The sequence below is a fragment of the Notamacropus eugenii genome, chromosome 3 (assembly GCF_028372415.1).
Source record: "Notamacropus eugenii isolate mMacEug1 chromosome 3, mMacEug1.pri_v2, whole genome shotgun sequence".
Taxonomy (NCBI): domain Eukaryota; kingdom Metazoa; phylum Chordata; class Mammalia; order Diprotodontia; family Macropodidae; genus Notamacropus; species Notamacropus eugenii.
The window spans coordinates 398,605,066-398,631,050 of record NC_092874.1 but is presented as its reverse complement, the minus strand read 5'-3'; the positions used below and the strand labels follow the sequence as shown (position 1 = coordinate 398,631,050).

General features: G+C 35.5%; 2 protein-coding genes across 6 annotated transcripts in view; one reads left to right on the top strand and one right to left on the bottom strand.

The window, feature by feature from the left end:
* PDILT (protein disulfide isomerase like, testis expressed) overlaps positions 1 to 17,851 on the bottom strand; it is a 78,151-nt gene extending 60,300 nt beyond the window's left edge. The window contains exons 1-2 of one of the 2 annotated variants that reach the window (XM_072597972.1): positions 17,620 to 17,851; positions 4,645 to 4,865 (exon numbers count right to left, since the gene is read on the bottom strand). The gene's annotated coding sequence lies outside the window, so the exon portion shown is untranslated. The remainder of the gene's footprint in view (positions 1 to 4,644; positions 4,866 to 17,619) is intronic. The other variant, XM_072597973.1, reaches the window with a different exon arrangement.
* ACSM5 (acyl-CoA synthetase medium chain family member 5) overlaps positions 1 to 25,985 on the top strand; it is an 84,484-nt gene that overhangs the window by 7,933 nt on the left and 50,566 nt on the right. Inside the window, exon 2 of one of the 4 annotated variants that reach the window (XM_072597963.1) lies at positions 15,303 to 15,436. The exons of the other annotated variants lie outside the window; for them this stretch is intronic. The gene's annotated coding sequence lies outside the window, so the exon portion shown is untranslated. The remainder of the gene's footprint in view (positions 1 to 15,302; positions 15,437 to 25,985) is intronic. 4 annotated transcript variants of the gene reach the window in all.

The window sequence follows — 25,985 nt, the reverse complement described above, 5'->3', positions numbered from 1 at the left end:
TCCTGGGTGGCAGACTGGGGGTGAGAGGAGCACTGGTGTAGCAGAGCTTGTGACTGCAATGGAGAGGGAATCCTCACAGTTCCAAGGCAAAAAAAAGAGTGCTTGTGGTCATTCACAGATCAGAACACAGTCCAGGAAAGGAGTAAACACTTCTCCTTTGATCATACAACCTTAGAAGAACTGAAAATTTTCAGATCCCTGGAAGTATCTCTGAAAACAGCCGCACAAAATCACAGAAGCTTGGGACAGTACAGCCCCTAGAGGTGTACTGGAAGCAGAGTCTTACCGTCTTACCTTAACAGAGAGTTAAAAAGTTCAGTAATTGACTGGGAAAATGAGCAAACAGTTGAAAAAAACTCAGACTATAGCACCTTACTTTGGTGACAAGGAAGATCAAAACATGAGACCAGAAGAAGGCAACAAAGTCAAAGTTCCTACATCCAAAGCCTTAAAAAAAATATGAATTGGTCTCAGGCCATGGAAGAGCTCAAAAAGGATTTTGAAAATGAAGTAAGAGATGTGGAGGAAAAATTGGGAAAAGAAATAAGAATGGTGCAACAAAATTCTGAAAAATGAGTCAACAGCTTGATAAAGGAGACACAAAAAATACTGAAGAAAACAATACCTTTAAAAATGCCAAATGGCAAAAGAGTTCCAAAAAGCCAATGAGGAGAAAGATGCCTTAAAAAGAAGAATTGACCAAATGGAAAAGGAGGTACAAAAGCTCACTGAAGAAAATAATTCCTTAAAAATTAGAATGGAGCAAATGGAAGCTAATGACTCTATAAGAAATCAAAAAATTATAAAACAAAACTAAAAGAATGAAAAAATAGAGGACAATGTGAAATAACTCATTGGAAAAACAACTGACCTAGGAAACAGATCCAGGATAGATTATTTAAAAATTACTGCACTACCTGAAAGCCATGATCAAAAACCAGCCTAGACATCATCTTTCAAGAAATTATCAAGGAAAACTGCCCTGATGTTCTAGAAACAGAGGGGAATATAGAAATCAAAAGAATCCACTGATCACCTCTTGAAAGTGATCCCCAAAAGAAAACTCCTAGGAATGTTGTAGCCAAATTCAAGAGTTCCCAGGTCAGGGAGAAAATACTGCAAGTAGCCAGAAAGAAACAATTTAAGTACTGTGGAAACATAATCAGGATAGCACAACATTTAGCAACTTCTGCATTGAGGGATCAGAGGGCTTAGAATATGATATTCTGGAGGTCAAATGAGCTAGGATTAAAACCAAGAATCATCTACCCAGAAAAACTGAGTATAATCTTGCAAGGGAGAAAATGGATATTCAATGAAATAGAGGACTTTCAAGTATTTTTGATGAAAAGACCAGAGCTAGATAGAAAATTTGACCTTCAGATACAAGACCCAAGAGAAACATGAAAAGGTAAACAAGAAAAAATAATCATAAGGCACTTTTAAAAGTTGAATTGTTTACATTCCTAAATGGAAAGATGATATTTGTAACTCATGAGACCCTTCTCAGTATTAGGGTAGTCGCAGTGAACATACACATATATATATGTATACATACACATACATATACATACATATACACATATATGCAGACATATGTACATATATATACATATGTGCATATATATAAACAGAGAGCACAGGGTGAGTTGAATATGAAGGCATGGCATCTAAAAACTAAAATTAAGGAATATACTCAGAAGGAGAAAGTGAGAGGTAGAATTGGGTAAATTATCTCACATAAAAGAGACAAAGAAAAGCTTTTATAATGGAAGAGAAGAGAGCAGAGGTGAGAGGGAATGGGTAAACCTTACTCTTATCAGATTGGACTTGAGAAGGGAATAACATACACACTCAACTGGGTGTGAAAATCTATCATAACCTATATGAAAGCAGCATGGAAGGGGATAAGAGAGGAGGGGATGATGAAAAAGAGGGCAAATGGGGGGAGGGGACAACCAGAAGCAAACACTTTTTAGAAGGGTCAGAGTCAAAGGAAAGAATATAATAAATGGGGGTTGACATAGTGTGGAAATATGGAAGTCTTTCACAGCCTGACTATTGAGGTGTTTTGCTTGACTGCACATGTATGACCCATATCAAATTGCTTGCCTTCTCAATGAGGGTGGATGGGGATGGAGGAAGAGAGAGAAAGCGAAACTCAAAGTTCTGAAAACAAATGTTTAAAATTGTTTAAACATGCAACTGGGAAATAAGATACACAGCAATGGTGTAGAGAAATCTATCTTGCCCTACAGGAAAATAGAAGGGAAGGGGATAAGAGAAGAGTGGGGGGGGGGCTGTTAGAAGGGAGAGCAGAAAGGGGAAAGGGGTAATCAGAATGCATAGTGTCTTAGAGTGGGGGAGGGGAGAGATGGGGAGAAAATTTGGAACTCAAAATCTTGTGGAAGTGAATGTTGAAAACTAAAAATATATTTTAAAAAAGAAATGTCAAACAGGCATGGGAAATACCCAGCCTATGCACCAACTCAGTACACAAAGCAATCTTTAAGGTGATTTACCCAGGAATCTATACTATAAACTTATACCCATTACTATTCGTTGGAAGGTGTACACTCTAGAGAAATAAAACCTATGTACTAAGTTGGAGGCAGCTATGTGGCAAAGTAGATGAAGGCCTAGACTCAGAACACTCATACGCCTCAGTTCAAATCTGGTCTCAGATTTTTACTAGCTGTGTGACCTTGGGCAAGTCACTTAACTCTGTTTTTCTCAGTTTCCTTCTCTGTTAAAGAAGCTGGAGAAGGAAATGACAAACCACTTCAGTCTGTTTGCTAAGAAAACTCTAAATGGGGTCATGAAGAGTTAGATATGACTAAAAAACAATGTAATGGTGGCATATTAGGATTAGAGCTGATATCCCTAGTCCACAACATTAGACTAGGATATAGGATGGATCCAGAAGTGATAATTTCCATCTTCTTGGTTACTCACATGACTCATTTTAATTTGAAGCCAACAGAGAGCAGCAGGTAATAATATCCACCTAGTGTGATAGAAACAACCTTAACCAAGAATAGTTCTGGCTCTCCTAGTGAGAAGAGCCTGGGAAAGTCACTAAAATTTCCTTCAGTCTCAGTTTCCCTATGTGTAAAATAAGGATAAGAATAAGAATAAAAACACTAACCATGGCATAATGGATATGCAGTTGACCTCAAAGACTAGAGGACCTGGGTCCTGACTGGAACATAACAACCTTGTTGTAATCCTGAACACTTTATTTAATCTTTGTGTCCCCCAGAAAATTCTATAAAAGTACAAATTGTAGAGAGGCAATACTAATTTAAACTATATAAACTCATCGGTAAATTCTTCTGGAAGAGAATGCTGAAAGATAATGAGAAGTATTCTTTCATAAAGCATCAAAAATAAGAATTAGTGTAAAGTTAGAAAAAAGAATAAAAACGAGAAAATGACATGGCATACAAGTTGAAAAACTTCAGTCCTGACTTATTTAAACAATATATCAGTAAGGAAAATTGTTCATTTAAGAAAGAATATTAATATGGATAATAATTCCATACTACATATATTTCAATAAATACATAGCCATAACAAGAATACCCCCAAAAAACTTAAAAGGACATTAGTCAGCAAACACTTGACTTACTAGATACAGAAAAACGGTAGTCAAAGGCAAAATCAATCTAAAATAAAAATAATGCATAAACTCTTAAGGAAAAGAATGATGAAGGATTATGGGCATAGCCTCATCAAAGAAAGAGTAACAGTAGAGGGTAAAGGAGGTTAAAGAAAGCTTGGTGGAAGACATGGTGGAAAACTAAGCAAAGTCATCCCAGGGTCATTGGAGGATGAAAATGGAAGAATTTTTATTAAAATTTTTTTCCATAAAGGACATCTAAACTACCACTTTTGTACTCTAATGTTACAACTTTAGATATACAAATAGAGAAGGTAAAAATGACACTAGCAAAAATGAAGATGGGGAAAGTAGCTATACTAGAATAAGTGTACACAGAGAAAATCCATGTTAGAAGTGACACGATTATGAGGATGGTGAGGCATTGCACAATTAATATGAAGAAGGGAATGATATAATGGGCAATGAAAAATGAGAAACTTGATTAATACCAAAGAAGAGTGACCAAAAGAATATCAAGAATTACCAAACAATATGCCTACTTTCTCATCAATAGAATATATTTCTGAGAATCATTTACATGTATACAATCTTCACTGAAAATGTTAGAAGAGAACAGGAAGGCTTTTCCAAGTGATATTCCATAGGAAAACTCCTCTTTTACCATGACATTACAACATTGCAAATTGACCAAAGGTTGTCAAAAGTACAGATTCCACTGTTTGTATTTTCAGTTGATTTTTGTTAAGCAATTGATGTGTTGGAACAAAATGCTATCTTAAAAGCTTTCTTCCATCAAAGTCTATCCCATTCACGTCTTAAAATCATTCAAGGTTCCTTGAAAGAAATAACAAAAACAACCCAATTCCATTAATTGATTATTTTTAAAAGCAATTGATTTATCGGAACAAAAAAACCTTCTTAAAGTCTCTCTTCTAACAAAAAACCTCCTTAAAGGCTCTCTTCTAATATCTATGTATTAAAATAATTCAAGATTCTTTGTAAGGAATAACAAAAATCACCTTGTTCAATGACTTTTTAATCGTAAACATCTAACAAGGGCTATACCAGTGCAAAATCTGTTCAAAAAGTGTTTTCCTCACAGCAGGAAGGAAATCCAGCACAGTGTCCAAGCTGAAAAGGGATACCCTGTGGATAGTGAGGTCCTACAGATGCTGCTGTTTGTGGGAGACATTATGATTGTTACAGGTTCATTACAAGTCCAGGAACACTGCAGAGCCTCCTGGAAGAGAAAAGAATTCAGCGAATCAGATATATACTAAAGACCAAGTAGATGAAGAATGTCTGTAAGCATTGTTATTCCATGTAATGAATAGACAATCTATAAATCTTATCCATCAGGATGTCTGTAACAGGCAGTACAAATGCACTATGAATTTGACTCAGAAATAAACATGTAAAAAGAGAGAGAACAGGCTAGATTGCTTTCGAGAAATTGCAAAAATTCCTTTGATGATCTCAAACTTTTTCCTTAAATAAGGTTCCATATCTTTAAAATCAACATTCCACTGGTTATATGACTGTGGGACATAAAACAGGGAAATTTTCAAGAAGTTGAAAGTATCACACAGAGTACAATAGAGAGGCACATAGTTTATCTTAGGGTTCCACAACACTAAGACAAATGAGAAACTTCAAAGAGGTAAAGCATATCATCAGAGAAATGCAGAATCCAAAAAGTTGTACTAGTCCTATGGAGAGGGTAAGAGATAATAGGTGGACAACATAAGCATTCCACTGGTATCTAGTATAGCAGAGGAGAAAAAACATAATTTGAAGGAAAACACTGTGGAAGACCCAATTAAGCCAGATCATCCCAAGTATGTTTAAAGATAGAATTGGAAGGAAAACAATAGATTAAAAAAAAACAAAAGTGATATCTCATCATCTATTTTATTCCATATCAAAAAATGGAATCACAAGAAGGAAATAGCACTTTTTAAGCTCTATTATGTGTCAGGTACTGTGGTAAACATTTTTCAAATATAATTACATTTGATTTTCAATTCTGGGAAATCTTAGAGTTGAAGACGCTGATTTAAAAAGAAGTTGTGACTTGCCTAGTGTCACATAACTCATAAGCACCTAAGAGTAAACTTGACCTCAGGTCTTCCTGATTCCTCAATACCTACATAAGGAACTAGAAATGTCACGAAAGAAACAAAAATAAAGATGAGAAGAGCAACTGTGCTGATCCAAGTAAACACTGAAAAATGATAGGGACAATACATTTTCAAAAATAAAATCTTATTGATGTATTTTGTTTTTATATTAATCTATACTTTTCAATGGAACATTTTCCTCATCTCCTCTTTATGATAAGGAAGGCAAAAAGAAGGGGGCAAAATTTAGCAAAACAAACTAACATTTTGAAAAAGTCTGACAATATATGGAGTGCTCTACACCTATAGTCCCCCACCCTGGAAAAAAATGTGAAGAGGTGTCTTCTCATATTTTCTCTTGGAAGTCAATCTTAGCTATCATTTCTCAGCATTCTGTTTCACTTTTTTTTTTTTGCTATTTTTTCTTTCCTTTAATGTAGATATTGTATATATTGTTTTCCTTGTGCTGTTTACTTGACTTTGCATCATTTCAAGTAAGTCTTCCTATGTTTTGATGTCCTCATCATAGTCATCATTTCCTACAACACGCTGATATTCCATTACATTCATGTCCAACAATTTCTTATGCCAGACCCTGGGTAGTTACCTCATTTCCAGTTCTTTGCTACTACAAAAAAAAATGCTGCTATAAATATTTTGCTGTACAAGAGGTTTTTCTTTTTGTTGTTGACCTTCTTGGATTACATGCACCAATGTGGTGGAGCCAGCTCCTGTTCTCAGTGCTAATCATTAAATTCTGAGCATTTACACCTCAGAAATCAAGAAATGCTACAAATCAAGATTTGATTTGTTATTTTGCTAATTGTCTAGACTTTGAAAAGTGATGGAGAAAAAATGCAAATAAAGCAAAAAAAAAAAATGTGTCCTGCATAAATTTTTCTCTTAAGGAGAACTGGTTATTAAACAAAATTTTTTTCCAATTTCCTGTTTTCGTTCTAATTTTGGCTACATAAGTTTTGTTAGTGCAAAAACTTTTTAAATTTCATGTAGTCAAAATGATCTATTTTACTTTTCATGATCCTCTTTATCTCTTATTTGGTCATAAACTCTTCCCTTATCCATAGATCTGACGTACATTTTTTTTCCATGCTCCCCTAATCTACTTATGTCATTTAGATATATTTATATCTAAATCCTTTATTTATTTTGACCTTATTTTGGTCAAATGGAGTGAGATGTTGGTCCATACCTAGTTTCTACCAGCTACTTTTTTCAGTTTTCCCAACAATTTTTGTCAAATTTGAGTTCTTACCTCCAAAACTTGAATCTTTGGGTTTATTAAACACTAGATTACTAAGGTCCTTTCTACTGTTTTTTGTGTAGCTATTCTATCCCCTGATCCACCACTCTATTTCTTAGCCAGTACCAGATTGTTTTCATGATTAACATTTTGTAAAAATAGTTTCAAATCTGGAACTGATAGGCTGCTGTCCTTCACATTTTTTCCATTGACTCTCTTTACATTCTTGAACTTTTGCTTTTCTTGATGAATATTATTATTTTTTTTTCTATCTCTGTAAAATGATTCTTTGGTTGTTTGATTGGTATAGAATGAATAAGTAAATTAACTTAGAGAGAACTGTCATTTTTATTATCTTGACTTGACACACCCATGAGCAATTCATATTTACCAATTATTTAGATCTCTCTTTATCTTTGTGAAAAGTGCTTTGTAATTGTGTTCATATAATCCCTGGGCTTGTCTCGGCAGAAAGACTTTCAATTATTTTGTTTTGCCTGCAGTTAATTTATATGGAATTTGTTTTTCTCTCTCTTACTGCTAGAATTTTTTTTAGTAGTATATAGAAATGTTGATGATTTATATGGGTTTATTGTATAGCTTGCAACTTTTCTGAAGTTGTTAGTTGTTTCAACTAGTTTTAGTTGATTCTCTAGGATTCTTTAAGTATACAATCAGCAGCATCAAAGAGTGATGATTTTGTTTCTTTATTGCCTATTCTCATTTCTTCAATTTCTTTTTCTTGTGTAAGTGCTATAGCTAGCATTTCTAGTACAATATTGAATAATAAGGGTAATAATGAACACCCTGGCTTCACCTCTTATCTCATTGGGAAGGCTTGAAGCTTATCCCCATTACAGATAATGTTTGCTCTTAGTTTTAGATAGATACTATTTATCATTTTTAAAAAAGACTTCATTGAGTTCTATGATTTCTAGTGTTTTTAATAGGAATCGGTATTGTATTATGTCAAAAAAAAATTTTGCATCTATAGATATAATCATTTGATTTTCATTGTTTTTGTTATTGATGTGGGTAATTATGCTGATAGTTTTCCTAATATTGAACCAGCTCTCCATTCCTGGAAGCCACCTGGTCACCCTATATAATTTTTGGAATATGTGATTGCAATCTCCTTACTAGGATTTTATTTTAAAAACTTGCATCAGTATTCATTAAGGAAATTGCTCTGTGGTTTTCTTTTTCTGCTTTTTCTCTCACTAGAATAGTTATCAAAACCATATTTATGTCATAAAAGGAATTTTGTAGGACTCTATTACCTAACTTTTTTATTAAATAGTTTATACTGGGATTACTTGTTCTTTAACTAGTTGATAGAATTCACTTGGGGAAGCAAGATTGCACAGTAGATAAAACACTTGGCCTGGAGTCAGGAAGAATCTCTTCTTAAATTTAAATCTGGCCTCAGACACTTTTTATCTATGTAACTTTAAGGCAAACAGGGTTAAAATGATGTCACATCTATCTAAAACCAAGGGTAAGAATTATCTGTAACAGGAATAAACTAGAAGCCTTCCCAAGAAGATCACAGGGGAAGCAAGGGTGCCCATTATCACCTGTTTCACTCCATCTTGTTTTCAACTGCTTATTCTTGTCTCCCTCTTTTTACCCTGTCTCTCCTCTGAGGTCTGTTTTGCTTCTGACCACTCTCTTCTTTTATCTGCCTTACCTTTTATCATCCCTTCTTTCCTGGATAGATTTTCTAGGTTAGTTGTTTTTCCAATGAGATATTTCACGTTGTCTTCCATTTTTTCATTCTCTTGGTTTTGTCTTATAATTTTTGATTTCTCGTAAAGTCATTAGCTTCCATTTGTTCCACTCTAATTTTTAAGGAATTATTTTCTTCAGTGAACTTTTGGAACTCTTTTTCCATATGACCAATTCAGCTTTTGGGTTTTTTTATTTTGCTTTGTTTTTGAAAAGATTGATCATTTTCTTTTTACAATTACAAATTGATAGACAAAATCTTCCAACAACTATTGATTCCTACATAATGCTGGCTTTAAAGCTAGTAAGGCACTTTTCACATAGTTTAGAACCTCTGGGAGGTCTTTTTAAAAAAAAATTATTTACTTTTAGTTTTCAACATTCACTTCCATAAGTTTGTCAATCAGCTTTTTAAGGCATTCTTCTCCTCATTGTCTTTTTGGATCTCTTTCACCATTTCGTTTAGTTTATTTTTAAATTGTTATTTTCTTCATCATTTTTGGGGTCTCCTTTAGCATGTGCTTTTAAGATTTTCTTGCATCACTCTCATTTCTCTTACCAATTTTTCCTCTTATTTCCCTTACTTGATTTTCAAAATTCTTTTTGAGCTTTTCTGTGGCCTGAGACCAATTCTTATTTTTCTTGGAGGCTTTGGATATAGGAGCTTTGACTTTGTTATCTTCTTCTGGTTCTGTTTTGATCTTCTTTGTCACCAAATTAATATTCTGTACTCTGGCGTTTTTCTGGTGTTTGTTCATTGTGGCTAATTACTTGACTTCTTAGGTCTTTGTTGAAGTAGGACTCTGATTCCAGTACACAGGGTGTACTGTCCCAAGTTTCAGGTGTTTTGTCAGCTGTTTTCAGAGATATTTCTAGGGACCTGTAAATTTTCAGTTCTTCCAAGGTTGTATGATCAAAGGATGGGTATTTGCTCATTTCCTGGCCTGTGCTCTGGTCTGTGAGTGACCACAAACATTTTTTTCTGCCTTGGAACTGTGAGGAGGATTCCCTTTCCATTGCCATCACAAGTTCCACCACACCAGCACTTGTCTTTATCCCCAGTCTGCCAGCCAGGACTGCAACCCAGATCATAGCATGGGCAAAACAAGATAATGCTACCTTAGTGCCAGCAAAGAAATTCCTGCAACCCCCTCTAATCAGCCACTCAACCCCATACGCACATACCATCTTTGTTCAGAGAGCTCTAGAAGCAGCTGCTGCCATTGCTGCTGCCACCTCCAACACCCTGGGGCTGGGGTTAGACCTCTCTCACCTAGTTCTGACAGACCTTCCTACTGACCTTCTAAATTGTCTTTTGCCTTTGTAGTTTGAGAAGTGTGGAAACTGCCACAGCTAGTGATTCAGTGCCCTGAGGTCTGCTCTGGCCCCATCTGTGCCAGTGCGACCCATGCTGGACTGTATTCTTCTCTCAGATTGGTACAACAGACCTTTCTTGTTGACTTCACAGGTTGTCTTGGGCTGGAAATTTGTTTCACTCTGTCTTTTTGTGGGTTCTGCTGCTCTGGAATTTGTTTAGAGTCACTTTTATAGGTGTTTGGGAGGATTTGGAGGAGAGCTCAAGCAAGTCCTACTTGCTAGTGGTGTAACACCATCTTAGCTCTGCCCCCTCAATAAGCATTTACTAAGCTCTTACTTTGTGTCATGCATTACATTTAGCTGGTGATACAAACATAAGCAAAACAAAAGATGGCTGCTGCCTTTAGGAAGCTTACACTCTAGAGGGGGAAGACAATAAAAGAAGGGCTCAAAAAAAGGAAAGAATAAGAAGAAGGTACCCAGCCAGATTCATGGTGGTTAAATCCATAGAACTGATAGATAACCATTCTATGGCCTTTTCACAAAATGAAGGTTCCAAGAACTCATCAATGGGAGAAGGGACCAGAAGTAGTGGAATGGAGTTTTGAGGCAGCTGAGAAGTGATGGCTAAGTCTGGAGAATGAGGGATGACTAGTATGGATCTTTTCCCAAAATGGAAATTCCAGAAAGTTCCTCACCTATAAGAGAAGGGGTCTTTATTCCTTTATATTGAGCCTAAATATAACTTTCTGAACTTCAACGCATTGCAGGTATATGCTGGTAAATGTTTAAAAACTGGTTCATCTCCTTTAAAATCTGTATTAACACTTTTGCCATCATTTTCTTAAGCCTAGACTATCAACAAAACAATAAATCAAGCCCTGATTTATATGGTATTTGCTAATTTTCAAAGTATAAATGCTTACACTGAAAATTCTGCTCTTTTCAGCCAGTTTGAGCAGGTTCAAGCACACCCAAAAGTCTGTTCTCCAAGAGCAATAAGAATAAATCAATCGTTCTTCAATCTAATTCATTGAGCATTTACCACATGCAAGGCAAAGGGATACATCTGAGGATATAGAGACAAAAGTTTTTTTAAAACATCCACACCTTGAAAGGGCTTATGTTCCACTGTAGACAGAGAACATGCATACAGATAAATAAATACAAGAAAATTTGAGGTGGCAAAGGATACCTTCCAGGAAGGGGGACAAGAAAAGCTTCCTTTAAGATGTGTCATCTCAGTTGTACTTTGAAGGAACTGAGTGTTCTAAAAAATATGTAGGGTGGATGAGAGAGAGGTGGAGTTGATCAAAATAGTCCTGATAAATTGCCTTTCAGCTGATAAAATTATAGATAAGAAGTAACTTGCAACATAAACAATGAGGTAATAAAGTCCTAATGTACAAAGAAATGTCTGTACCATTACCACTTTACTGGAAGTTCTTTTGTCAAGCTTTGTGAAACTGAAGAGTAGCTAGCATTGATGTCCTTTTTATTTTTTTAATTTAAATTTTTATTCTAAATTCAGCAAGCTCCCTACCCCCCAACAAAACATAACACAAAAGAGGATTTTATATTAAATGATGAATCTCTATTTCATACTGCTTGTTTTTTAAAAGCATATAAAAAATTTTAAATATTACTGCTTGTAATTATCCTGTTTGTCTGTTTCTTTCTGAACTTCCTCCTGCTCTCCTATGTGTAGTTGCATTAACCTTTCTCTTCTTCATTTTTTTCCATATCACCACCATTACCTCACCTCTAATTTCCTCCTCCAGGGGCAGAGCCAAGATGGCAGAGCAAAAACAGAGACTTACTTGAACTCTCTCCCAAACCCCTCCAAATACCTGTAAAAAATGACTCTAAACAAATTCTAGAGCTACAGAACCCAAAAAATGACAGAGTGAAACAAATCTTCAGCCTAAGACAACCTAGAAGGTGGACAGGAAGGGTATGTTGCACTGGGCAGGGAGTAGATCACAGTCCCAGCACAGACAGGGTTGGAGCAGGCCTTGGGGGAGTGAATCACTGGCAGCTATAGCAGTTTCCAGACTTCTCAACCCACAAATACCAAAGACAGCGTAGAAGGTCAGTGGGAAAACTCTGTGGAACTTGGGTGAAAGAGGAACGAGGTCCTGCTAGGGTCTGATCTCAGTCCCAGGGTGGAGGAGGTGGCATGGTTGCAGCAGCAGCAGCATCTTCTTCTAGTGATCTGGGACCATTGACGGTGGGGGATCAAGAGACTGATCACCCCTGAAGCCTGGGACAGTACCCCTATCCCCACTACTTCCCCCACTAGAAGCAGAGTCACACCTTGACAAAGAGTTAAAAAGTCAAGTATTTGGCTGGGAGGATGAGGAAACAGCATAAAAACTCAGACTATGAAGTCTTACTTTGGTGACAAAGAAGATCAAAACATGCAACCAGAAAAATACAACAAAGTCAAAGCTCCTCCATCCAAAGCCTCCAACAAAATATATGAATTGGTCACAGGCCATGGAAGAGCTCGAAAAGGATTTTGAAAATCAGGTAAGAGAGGTAGAGGAAAAATTTGGAAGAGAAATAAAAGTGATAGAAAAAAATTAAGAAAAATGAATCAATAGCTTGCTAAAGGACACACAAAAAATACTGAAGAAAATAACACCTTTAAAAATAGTCTAATCCAAATGGCAAAAGAGGTCCAAACAGTCAATGAGGAGAAGAATGCCTTAAAACAAGAGTGGATCAAATCTTGTAACAAATAACTATGGTCAAGCAAAACCAAATCAATATACTGGCCATAGTCTGATGGTTTAACCCCATATGCTTTCTGTTGATATCTGTTGTCATTTCTCCCCACCTACATGCACACTATGCCATGTGATGAGGTCTCAGCTCTTCTTGCTTAAGAAACTGTATTTCTCCTTCTACAGCTTAAGTTCATCACCCCTCTGACAGGAGCATGATTTGAACTGTGGCTATCCCATATATAAACATATGCATTTCCCTAATATGCAAGAAAAAATCGTGCACAGCAATAAAATCAGTGGCTATATGTAATACGACCTGCACATAATTTAGACACTTGGTAGTTGAAGCAGCTTGTCAAGTAGTATATTGCATTGTTTTATATCTACTGTGTGTAATATTAATGAAGCTCTGAGGTAAATGGTAATATGTGATAATTACCTGTGATACTAGTATAACTATTCTTGCTATATTGAGTTCTGATATTCGTCATGATTTCAGGAGAACAAAAAATTTTGGTGCTGCAGGGCGGGATGGAAATATATTAACATGGAGTCATGGTAAAACAGGAATTCTGTTATACAATCATTGATCAAAAGTTCTTCAAGTTTCTGCAACTTTTGACCTTGGAAGGAATTCCCTTCTGGAAAAGAAGTCAAGTGACCAAAACAGAAAAGAGGGAGGGCTATTAACCACACTGTACACACACACATACACACACACACACACACACCCTTCTTCTGAGCTGTCAAGGAACAGGAGCATTGATTGTCCACATCCCATGCAGAAGAAAGCAAGAAATGCAAGAATCAATAAGAACTCATGGCATGTCATAGCATACATGTATGTAGAGATGACAGTACATGTCAGCAGAGCATATTGTGTCTCTGATGACTGGTGAGATGACTGAAGAACATCTCACTACTTTTTCTTCACTGGAATCCATGCTGGGAGGTTACTTTTAGTGTATGATCACTTTACGTTCTTTTATTTCTCCAACTAGAGGTGAGATGAGGAGTAAAGATTCATACCAGCTTTCCTATTACATTCTTATAAGCTTTAATTTAATGTTGTTTGTGTCCTGAGACATTTGAAATGGTTATTAAATCATATGGCCTTCATAATGATTTTAGTCCAAGACTAAAAACAAAATGTACAGTTCTACATTGAGAAAAGGGAAATTAATGGAATAGAGAGAGGAGATTCTCCTTCATCTCTAGCAAAGGTGGCAGCAACTTAATTAGAAAACGGATATCTAAAATTTTAGTAATCTGCAGGATATACATATTTCAAGTGACTTTTTTCACCTTTCCCTCCTGTGACTAAGAAATGTTCATTGTTTGAGTCCAGCTGCATTTGCACAGATAGAGATAGTGAACCAGACTTTTTCTGAATAACAAACCAAACATCCTTGAAGGATAGGCTTGGTGGTATAAAGATACTAAACCAGACTCCCTGGTATTCTCCTGCTTCCTTCAAGGGTAACAGATTTCCTTAACATAATAATGGAACAGTGATTAACAAGAGAGCTGGATTTCTAAACTTAACTCATTACAGACCAGCTAAATTTCTGAATTAAGTTCCAGAGACAAAAAGTCATGACTTGGGTAATTACAGGACAAAATCAATATTTTATAAATAGAATCAGTTAAAAAATGCAGAATCAATCTGATTTCACCAGTAACAGTGAGAAATGGAGACTGATATTTTTGTCAGGTTATCTTCAGTACATAGTCAAAGCCTCACTTGCTATATATTCTAACTCACTTGAATTCTATATATCTCTGTCCCTTTGACAAGAGTTTGAAATGTTTGCTGGCTAAGACTTTCTGGGTTCCTTCGGTTTGTTCATTATAGTGACGGCTTTGCTTGCATCAGATAAACTTCTACATGACATAACAATAAATCAATCTCAATAGCTTCATTTTCTAAATTTTTTTTGTCTTTTATTTTGTATTTTATTTTGTCTTTTTATTTTTTATTATTGTCTTGTTTGAATAGATCTGTTTGAAACTGTTGCAATCATACACAGCATCTTCTTCAAATCATTAAATTTATTTATCAGTTCATACTAACTGACTTTGACCTTAACTAAGTCAATTGTCAGACTGCACACAGTAAACTGATTCCAGTATGTCTCACATCAGTAACCAGAAGTATCTTGTAAAGATCAAATGAGAAAACTAATGTTTGCAAATTTTAAATTGCTACATAAATGCAAAGTGGTGGTAGTAGTAGTAGTGACGCTACTACTACTATCACACTACTACTACTACTAAGATTTAATCAGTTTCATTGTAATGATGCTCAGTGTTTGGCATGTCCATTTCCCAACTCTCTTCTTAAGAAAATGGCTCATGATATACAGGAATGAGACCTATTGGCAGTCTATGATCCACTGGCATTTTTTGTTTCTTAAATCTGAGCCATATTTTCCAATATAATTTTCACCATATACCTGCATGCCTACCTCCACATTGAGGTCATTATATATTAAAGTATATTTTGTCCTGGTTTGTAGAATCTTGATAAATTCTTCAAAGATTTCTCTACCTCTCCTTTGAGAAGCAACTGTTGAATAGAGCACTGGGCCTGGAATCAGGAAGTCTTGAGTTTAAATTCAGCTTCAGACACTTACTAGCTATGTGACCCTGGGTAAGTCATTTAATCTCCTATTTGTCTCGGTTTTCTCAACTGTAAAATGTGAATAGTAATAGTGCCTATTACCATTCCACAGTTACTGGAAAGATGAAGTGAGATATTTATTTTTAAAAATAAGCACTTAGCACAGTGTCTGACAGGTAGGTACTACAGAAATGTTTATTTCATTCCCCTTAACAGAAACAGATGCTCTGTTTCATCTAAGCTGAAATAATCTTCACTGTCATCTTTTGCTCATGCTCATTACAAGCACTACAAGATTAAATGATCAGTTCTTCCCAGAAAACATATTTCTTATTGCTTTGGGGCAGCTCTATCAAACCCTTTGTCTATCAAGCCATATAAAATCTGTAAGTCAGTCATTTAGCTATAATTTCCTTTTCTCTTCTCTTTTTATTTGTCATTAGAATATTAAGATTGATATAGTTTCGATCTTGGAAATGTGTTAATTCACTGATCAATGAATAAAGAGTAGAGTATAATTTAGAGTATTAACAGTCAACTTAATGTTTATAGTTTATTTTAAAACTGTGATTAATTCTCAGGACCCTCTTTCCATTTTTTTTCTACCACTCCACTCTTATTGCTATGGAAGCAGAAGGATGCCACCAAAGACTGAAAGTCATTTCTTATTTTTTTCTTGGGTTGCCCTGACCATGGAATTCATCATCTACTGGTAACAAATCTCTCCATATATAGTTAGGTTGCTAACGAGACAATAGTCTGTTTCTGGGACTCCACTTACAGCCTTTACATCTTAGACCCTGATAGAGTTTAGATTCTCCTGACATGGTTTCTAAGAACCCAGAATTATCTTTCATGCCATGATAAAATATCAGAGTAGGACCCTGTAAGACTATTACTCTCATAATCCATTAAAAGCCCAGATCATTTTCACCTAAACTTTTGTTTAGTCCTGTCCTTTCCATCTTTTACCTGAGTATTTGACATTTTTTAAACTAAAGTGTAGGATTTTCTATTTATCTGTGTTGACTTTCATCTTCTGCTCATTTCTTATTTACCATGTTTTTTCTACCCTTTAAATTCTCAAAGACATTTGCATAATTTTATTTTATCTCTTATCTATTTATATGTCTCACACATAAACCAGGCGCAATACTGTTATGATCACAGGGTCTCAGAGTGTCAACCTCTCCCACCTCTGTAAGCAGCTATGTGGTTCTTTAGTAGGTTTACTGCTGTGGGGTTCCCAAATTTCTCAACAATGAAAGTAGGGTCCCCATTTCTCACATTTATTGATTCATTATTCCCACCATGGATACTCCAGGGGAAGTTGTTACTTGTAAAGTTGTTAATTACAGAAATAGTTATGGGCTCAAAGTCTCAGATTTTCTCTACCAAGGAGTGTGGGAAAAGGGTAATAAAAAAGGTATCTAGTGTATAAATTTGAATCAGATATGGAGCAGGTTGTTTATTCCAACATAGAAAAGAGAATGCCAACAAAGAATCATAAACTGACTAAAACAAAATCCAGTGACTTATTACTACCAATCTAATCCATTGGAAGACTAACTTCACTACTAGTACAATCAGTTGGAGGTTAACAGTTAAGGCTCCATAGAATACAGTGTTTACAAGGCTGTTAGTCATTTTATATTTCTCCTCTGCACTGGCAATATCCAATCAAACAGACAAACAATATCCAAATGGATCCTTCTTTTCTGGAAGCATTTCCCTCTAATGCAAATATCTTCCTTGTTGCATGACCAGTCTTGCTACTGCTGCTGCCATAAACACAACTAGATTGATAAAATCTACCCTTGTTACCAGTGCTTACAGATTTCCCAGGACTTTTTGATGGTTGGAAAATATATGCTACAGGAAAGGAAAAACAGAAGGAAAGGCAAAGGAGGCCAGCTGAGTGTGTCCATGTTCCAGAGGTCCCTGAACTCACTATAACGCTGCAGTAGGAAACTTCTTCTACTCCTCATTGGATTCTCTTCTTATCTTTTCAAAAGCTTCCCCCATAGAGATCAGCCAATCATAAGCCACCTCTTCTACCAGGTGTATCACTTCACGTCATCTACTTTTCCAGTTTAGAAATCAGTGCCAAGATGGAGGAGTAAGAAAGGACCTCCCTAAAGCCCCTCAAAATTCCCCTCCAAACAACTAGGAAAGTGCCTCAGAATTGATGTAGGAGCAGGGAAGCAGCTTACTAGCACAGCAGGAAAGATCTGTCTCTTTGGGGTGAGAAGTCCAAGATTCAAGAACAACAGCAGCAGTCCACCTCACAACAGAGGTGAGGCTCCAAATTGAGGGCAACCCACCAGTGAGGCCTCACCCTTCTGTAAACTAGCAGCCCCCTAGGCAACTAAGCAGTCTGTACAGCTCAACAAGGTCCCACACCAGCAGGCCTTGACCCCATTGCTGACCAGTAGTGAAGCTTTGTCTTGAGGCTGGCCAACTGCAAGACCCTGTTTCCATAGCAACCCAGAAGCAAGGCCCCACCCCAGGGCAGATCAGCAACAACATCCCTCCTTCAGGGCCAGCCACCAGTTACAATAGCAACTGAGCAGAGAGACCCCATCTCTGAGTCAGACCCCACCATCAAGGTATGCCAACAGGGAGGCTTCATTCCCAGTACAAACCAGAAGGGCAATCAGTCCTCCAATGAAAGCAAGCAACTAAGCCCTGAAACCCAATGAAAGCCAGCAGTAAGACCCTGAGCTACAGTACAAAAAGTTTAGAACAGTGCAAGACCAGAGCCCAATTCTCACATAAAAACAAGTAATCACAAAAAAATGAGCAAAAAGAAAAAAAAATGATTGTAGAAAGACACTATAGTGACAGGGAGGATCAAGGCATAAATTTAGAAGAGGCCAGTAGTGTCAAAATGGTTATATGTAAAGTCTCAGATAAAAATGGAATTTGGTCTCAGGCTCAAAAAGAATTCCTAAAAGAGCTTTAAAAGGATTTTTTAAAAATTAGAGAAGTAGAAGAAAAACTGGGAAAGAAATGAGAATAATACAAGAGAATCATTAAAAAAAAAAGTCAATAGCATGGGAAAAGATATACAAAAATTCAATGAGGAAAATGACTCCCTAAAAAATAGAACTGACCAAATAGAAAAGTACAAAAACTCATTGAAGAAAATAATTCTTTAAAAATTAGAACTGAGCAAGAGGAAATTAATTACTCTATGAGACATCAAAATAAGATAAAATAAATAAAAATAGAAGAAAATGTGAAATTTCTCATTGGAAAAACAGCTGACTGAGAAAAATAGATCCAGGAGAGACAATACATGAATTCTTGAACTACTTAAAGTCACTATCTAAAAAAAAAGAAGCCTGGACAACATCTTTGAAGAAATTATCAAAGAACACTGCCCTGATATATTAAAACCAGAAAGCAAGCTAGAAATTCAAAGAATCCACTGATCATCGCCTGACAGAGATCCCCAAATGAAAAATCCCAAAAACATCATAATCAAATTCCAGAACTCACAGATCAGGGGGAAAGCACAACAAGCATTCAAAAAAACCAATTCAAATATCGTGGAGTTACAGTCAGACTTACAGAGGATTTAGCAGTTTCCACATTAAAGAACTGAAGAGCTTGGAATATGATATACCAGAAGGCAAATAAGTTAGAATCAGAACCAAGGATCACCTAACCAGTAAAACTGAATATAATCTTTCGGGAGGAAAATGCCAGTTTAATGATATAGAGGACTATCAAGCATTGTTAATTAAAAGACCAGAACTAAATAAAAAATTTGACCTCCAAATATAAGACTCAAGGAAAATATAAAAACATTAAAAAAGAAGCAAGAGAATATAATAAATTCAGTAAGGTTAATCTTTATACTTCTATATGGCAAAATAATATTTGTAACTCTAAAGAACTTTATTACTATAAGAGCAATTTGAAGAGATATATATAGAAAAGGTGTGTGGATATAAAGTGACTTTGAGGGGATGATATCCCCCAAAACAAAACAAAATGAAGAAATGAGAAAGAAAATTACACTAGAAGGAGGGGGAAGATTGAATGGGATAAATTATACCACATAAAAGAGGCATGAATGAGCTATTATAAGGGAGGGGAGCATGGAGGTATGGTGGGCAAAGGTTAAACTTAACCCTAATCAAAATTGGCTGAAAGAGGGAATGACATATGCACTCAATTAGATGTGGAAATCTACCTTACCCTATAAGAAATTAGAAAGGACAGGGATAATGAGAAGGACCTCAACTTTCCCCTCTCAGAACTAGATGAATATAATCAGAACATAAACAAAAAAGACGTTAAAGAGATAAATAAAATCCTGGAAAAGTTAGATATGATAGCTCTCTGGAGAAAACTGAACGGGAATAGAAAGGAATATACCTTTATCTCAGCAGTAAATGGCACCTACACAAATGGTGACCATATATTAGGACATAAAAACCTTACAACCAAATGCAGAAAAGTAGAAATAGTAAATGCATCTTGTTCAGATCATAATGCAATAAAAATTACATTCAATAATGGACAACAGAAAGATTAAAATTTAATTGGAAACTAAATAATCTAAGCCCAAAAATAAGTCAAAGAATGAATCATAGAAACAATGATTTCATTAAAGAAAATAACAAAAATGAGACAACATGACAATATTTATGGGATACAGCCAAAGTGGTACTTAGGGGAAAATTTATATCTCTAATTGCTACCATCAATAAAATGGAGAAAAAGAAGATCAATGGATTGGGTATGTAATAAAAAAAAAAAAAAACTAGAAAAATAACAAATTAAAAATTCCCAATTAAATACCAAATTGGAAATCTTGAAAATCAATGGAGAGATTAACAAAATTGGAATTAAAAAACTATTGAACTAAAAAATAAAACTAGAAGCTTGTTCTATGAGGGGAAAAAAATACAATAAAATAGATAAACCATTGGTTAATTAGATTTTTTAAAGGGAAGAAGAAAACCAAACCAATAGTATCAAAAAAGAAAGGGGGAATTCACCAGCAATGAAGAGAAAATTAAAAAAATTATTAGGCGCTGTTTTGCCCAATTATATGCCAATAAATTTGACAATCTAAATGAAATGGATGAATATGTGCGCATATATATATATATTCTATCCAGTTTAACAAAAGAAGAAATCAAATACTTAAAAAACTCAATCTTAGAAAAGAAATTAGACAAACTATCAGGGAACTAAGAAAAACACCCCAGGACTGGATGGATCCACAAGCAAATTCTATCAAACATTTAAAGAATAATTAATCCTAACACTATAAGGAAAGGAATCCTACCAGATTCCTTTTATAATACAAATGTGGTGCTGATATCTAAACCAGAAAGAGTCAAAACAGAGAAGATAATTATAGACCAATTTCCCTAATGAATATTAATGAAAGCTTTTAAACAAAATATTAGCAAAGGGATTACAGCAATATATCACAAAAGATTATACATTATGACTATTGATGTTTATGCCATGAATGAAAGACTGATTCAAAATTAGGAAACCTATTACCATAATTGACCTTACCAATAACAAAACCAACAGAAATCATGATTATCTCAATAGATGCAGAAAAAGCCTTTGACAAAATACAGCACCCACTCCCATTATAAAACAACTTACTTTAAAATAATAAACAATATTCATCTAAAACTATCAGTAAGCATTATCTGTAAAAGGGATAAACTACAAGTCTTCCCAATACAATCAGGGGTGAAGTAAGGATGCCCATTATCACCTCTATTATTTAATATTGTACTCGAAATGCTATCTATAGCCATAAGAGAAGAAAAAAAGAAAGAAATTAGAATAAACATTAAGGTAACAAAACTATGATTCTTTGCAGATGATATGATGGCATACTTAGTAAACCCTAGAGAATCAAATAAAAAACTATTTTAAATTATGTACAATGTTAGCAAAGTTGCAGAAAACAAAATAAACCCACAGAAATCATCAGCATTTCTATATGTGACCATCAAAACCCAGTAGCAAGGGATAGAATGAAAAATTGCATTTAAAATAACTTCAGACAATATAAAATACTTGGGAGTCTACTTGCCAAGACAAACCTAGAAACTATATGAACCTAACTATAAAACACTTCACATAAATAAAGTCAGATCTAAACAATTGAAAAAAATATTAATTGCTTATGAATAGGTTGAGCTAATATAATAAAAGCTGACAATTCTACCTAAATTAATCAATTTACTCAGTGCCACACCAATCAAGCTATCAAAACATTATTTTATAGAGTCAAAAATAATAATAACATAACTGGAAGAACAAAAGCTCAAGCATATCAAGGGTATCAATGAAAAAAAAAATGTGAAAGAAAGTGGTTTAACCATAGCAGATCTAAAACTGTATTACAAAGCAGTAATTATCAAAACAATCTGGCACTAGTTAAGATACAGATTGGTGAATCAGTGAAATAGATTAGGTACAAATTACATTATAGTAAATGACTCCAGTAATCTAGTATATGATAAACCCAAAGATTCAAGCTTTTGGAACAAAAACTTATTACTTGGCAAAAACTACTGGAAAAACTGGAAAATGATATGGCAGAAACTAGGTGTAGATCAACATCTCACACCATATACCAAGGTAAGGTCAAAATGGGTACATGATTTACCCCATAAGCAAATTAAGAAAGTATGAAATAATTTATCTGCAAGATTTAGAGATAAAAGAAGAATTTAGGACCAAAGAAAATAGAGAGAGCATTACAAAATGGAAAATGGAAAATTTTGATCATATAAAATTTTCAAAATTTTGCACAAACAAAACTAATGCAACTAAAAGTATAAGGAAAGTGAAAACTGGGGTTTTGGAGGATTTGCAACAAATATGTTTGAAAAATGCCTCATTTTTCAAATATATAGAGACCTGAGTCAAATTTATAAAAATACAATTAACAAAATTGAAAGTAAAAAAAAACCCAATTGATAAATGGTTAAAGGATATGAACAGGAAGTGCTCAGATAAAGAAATCAAAGCTATCTAAGTCATATAAAAAATGCTCAAAATTACTATTGATTAGAGAAATGAAAATTAAAACATTTCTGAAGTACCACCTCACACCTATAAGTTTGGATAATATGACAACAAAGGAAAGTTGCAAACTAATTCAACCATTCTGGAGAGAAATTTGGAACTATGCCCAAAGGGCTATTAGATTGGGCATACCCTTTGATTCAGTAATACCACTTCTAGTTCTATATCCCAAAGACATCTAAAAATGAGGGGAAGAATCAATTAATGTACACAATATTTATAGCAGCTCTTTTTGTTGTGGCTAAGAATTGGAAACAAAAGGCATGCCCATCAATTGGGGAATGGCTAAACAAGCTGTGGCATATGATTATAATGGAATATTACAAGTGACAAATGAGATAATTTCTGAAAAACCGTGGAAAACTTACATGAACTGATGCATAGTAAAGTGATTAGAACCAGGAGAATAGCATGCTCTTTTGTGTTTGTCCTTCATTCTCAAAGAGGACCATGAATGATGATGACATGACTTGCCAGGTCATGACATGACTGTGATTTGAGTGAGGGAGGGCTGTGCAAGGTCACCAACCTTACCTTCTTCTCCTGAGCCATCTGGGTCCAGTGGCATGATATTCATCAGGACAACTGGAGATGGCCCAGAATGCACTGTAAGACCCTGGTCCTTTCCAGCTTAGGTCTTACCACACTCTTACTTTTGAGTGAGATGCACCCATTCAATGAATAGGCTTCTTTATTGGGAAATGGACAAAGGCACTGTCCCTGCCTGAGTGGGGTCTGAGAGGAGAGTAAAATGAGGCTGAAGCAGAGTCCAGGGGATGAGGAGAGTGTAAACCAGGTATCCTCGTTGCATGACCATCTACAAGTGGACAGCATAGTCTAGGAGACACAAATCTGACAAACAAGTTCATTATGCAGGGCCCAAATAGAAGGAGCATTAAAAGTGATGTCAGAAAAGAGGAAAAATGAAGAGAGAAACAAAGAGCCCCATGATATTATCATTTACTTTTGACATACAGGATTTCTGATCTTGTTATTTTCTCAAAAGTTTGCACTCTGATTCCAATTCCTTTAGGAGGATCAGATGCTATTGAGGATCAAGCTCTACACATGAGAGTGTAACCAACACTTTGCAGGCAAAAGCTTTCTACCCTTGAGTTCAATAGTTACACAGATGAATTTACTTAGAAGAGACTGACTTTAACTCCAGTTATCATAAAAGACTTGGGAGGATCCATAACTAATTAATTCCAAAACAGTGCCTATCAATAAGTTGTTTATAATAAAGCATGTTTGTACCACAGAACACACAGCGATATTTTTCAAGGAAGAACTGCAAATTACTTAGCTATTCTCAGCAATACAGTGATCCAAGACAATCCCAAAGGACTCATGATGAAACATACTATCCATCTCCAGAGAAAGAACTGATATTGTTTGAATACAGCCAGAAGCATACTATTTTTCATTTTCTTTTCTTTTTTCTTTTATATGAGTCTTCTTGTACAAAATGACCAATATGGAAATATTTACATAATTGCACATATATAACCTATATCTGACTGTTTACCATCTCAGGGAGAGGGAACAAGAGGGAGTGAAAGATAGAATTTGGAATACGAAACTTTAAAGAAAAAATGTAAAGAAAAAAAATCAGTGGAAGATGGGGATGATGGGGAGTGGTATTCAAGCTAGCGACGAGACATACGTAGCTGAAGGGGATCAAGAGAAGATCAATGTAGGTGCTCAAGTTTCCATGTAGTACCCTGATGGCTGGTCCAGGACATCTCTGCTTGTTCCAAAGGAGGGATGTCTGTATGCTTGACTAGAATGCTGACAGCATAAAAGTAAAAGGAGACATGAAGAGAGGATATGTATTATCCAGGAGATAAAGTGAGCCATGCGCTGAACTTGGAAGTGGGAAGAACTAGCTTCAAATCTTAACTCAGACACACTAGCTATGAGATCCTGGGCATTAGACCTCCCTCAGCCTCATCTTCCTCATCTGTGAAATGGGGATAAAATGTCTACTATGCTTACCTCACAGCACTGTGAGGCTCAAGGGAGATGATAGTGTACTGGGATTTCCCAGAACTAAAGCTCTGTACACCTACCTGCTGCTCTCCAACCATCACTTTCACATTCCTCCTCACCCTGAGCACTACTTTTCTAAAGACCTTTTTTGTTGTCCTTAGCACTTTTCCCCCACATCCTAGAACTCTTTCTGAGCTTTAACCCTAGATTCAGCTGGTAATGAGTCTTAATCTTTGTGAGTTCAGCTACCCCACTGGATATGTCCTGGTGACATTGGGGAAAGAACACCTCTTTACTCCTCCTCCCTCTCACTGCTACAGGCAAGGTCCAAAGTTCTCCTGCATTTAACTGCCTGGTGAATTAATTGTTGATTTATTCAGTCACCTTGGGGAGTTGAAATGGACACAAGCACTGGGGACTCTTCCCAGTTTATTAAAATAAGGTGACTTCTATATTTCACTGGATGAGAGGCAAGGGATGTGAAGAATACATACTTTCTTTGTATACTTTTGCGTGCTATCTCTGGTCAAGAAGTTGCTTTTCAGATGATTTATGTTGTGACTTTCCTTATATATGCTAATGATTGGAGCTAATTGCCTTGAGGTAAATAGGTCATGATTATGTAAGAAATGCTTCTGAAATGTTTACTGGGAAAAAAAGAATCTAACACTCTTTTCTTTCCCCTATTTTTTTTGTTCCTTCTAATTTCCCTCCTTCATCTTCTTTCCTGCAGTGCTCTGACTATGAAATACTATATTTAGTTTTTCTGGAGTCTACCTTTCTTCAACCCTGACCCTCTAAGATGGAAGAGGGGAAAGGGAAGACTTCTCAGTACTTCCATCAGGGGAAATGCCTTAAATGTCCCCAACGTGATTATAATCCTGGTGGGAGAATGTGGCCATTCTCTGTGAGATCATAGAATCAAAGATTTAGAATTGAAAGGAGCCTTCAAATCTATCTAGTCCAATCCTCTCATTTTAAACATGAAGCAAACAGATCCAGGAAGATTAAGTGATTTGCCCAAGAAAGAGAGCCAAAGGGCAGAATCAGAACTTTTTTATTCAAAATCTCACACTTTCCACAGACTATCTCATTGCTCTATGTTACTGTCTTTACAAAATTATGAATGTACTCCAAATATTTCTAATTTAATCATTTCTCATGGTTAATAACCTATGAATCTACCTAAACTATTCTTGAAGTTTTTTATAACTTTTGGTCTGTATCCAGTCTTGGCATAATGAATTCTGGAATTTACTACCCATTTTTGTGAAATATTAACTCTATTTGTTTTTCCTAAAATGACCTCGTACAAAGTTTAACATTACTATATTACAATTTCATATCAACTATAATACTTGATATGACAGTTTCATAATCCTATGAAGTAAATGGAACAAATGCTCAAACATTTCAAAGAATATATAATTTCCTTGATTTACATATTCCCTCTAGTGATACAAGTAGCAACCCATCCATGTCTACATATGATGTGAAGCTCTTG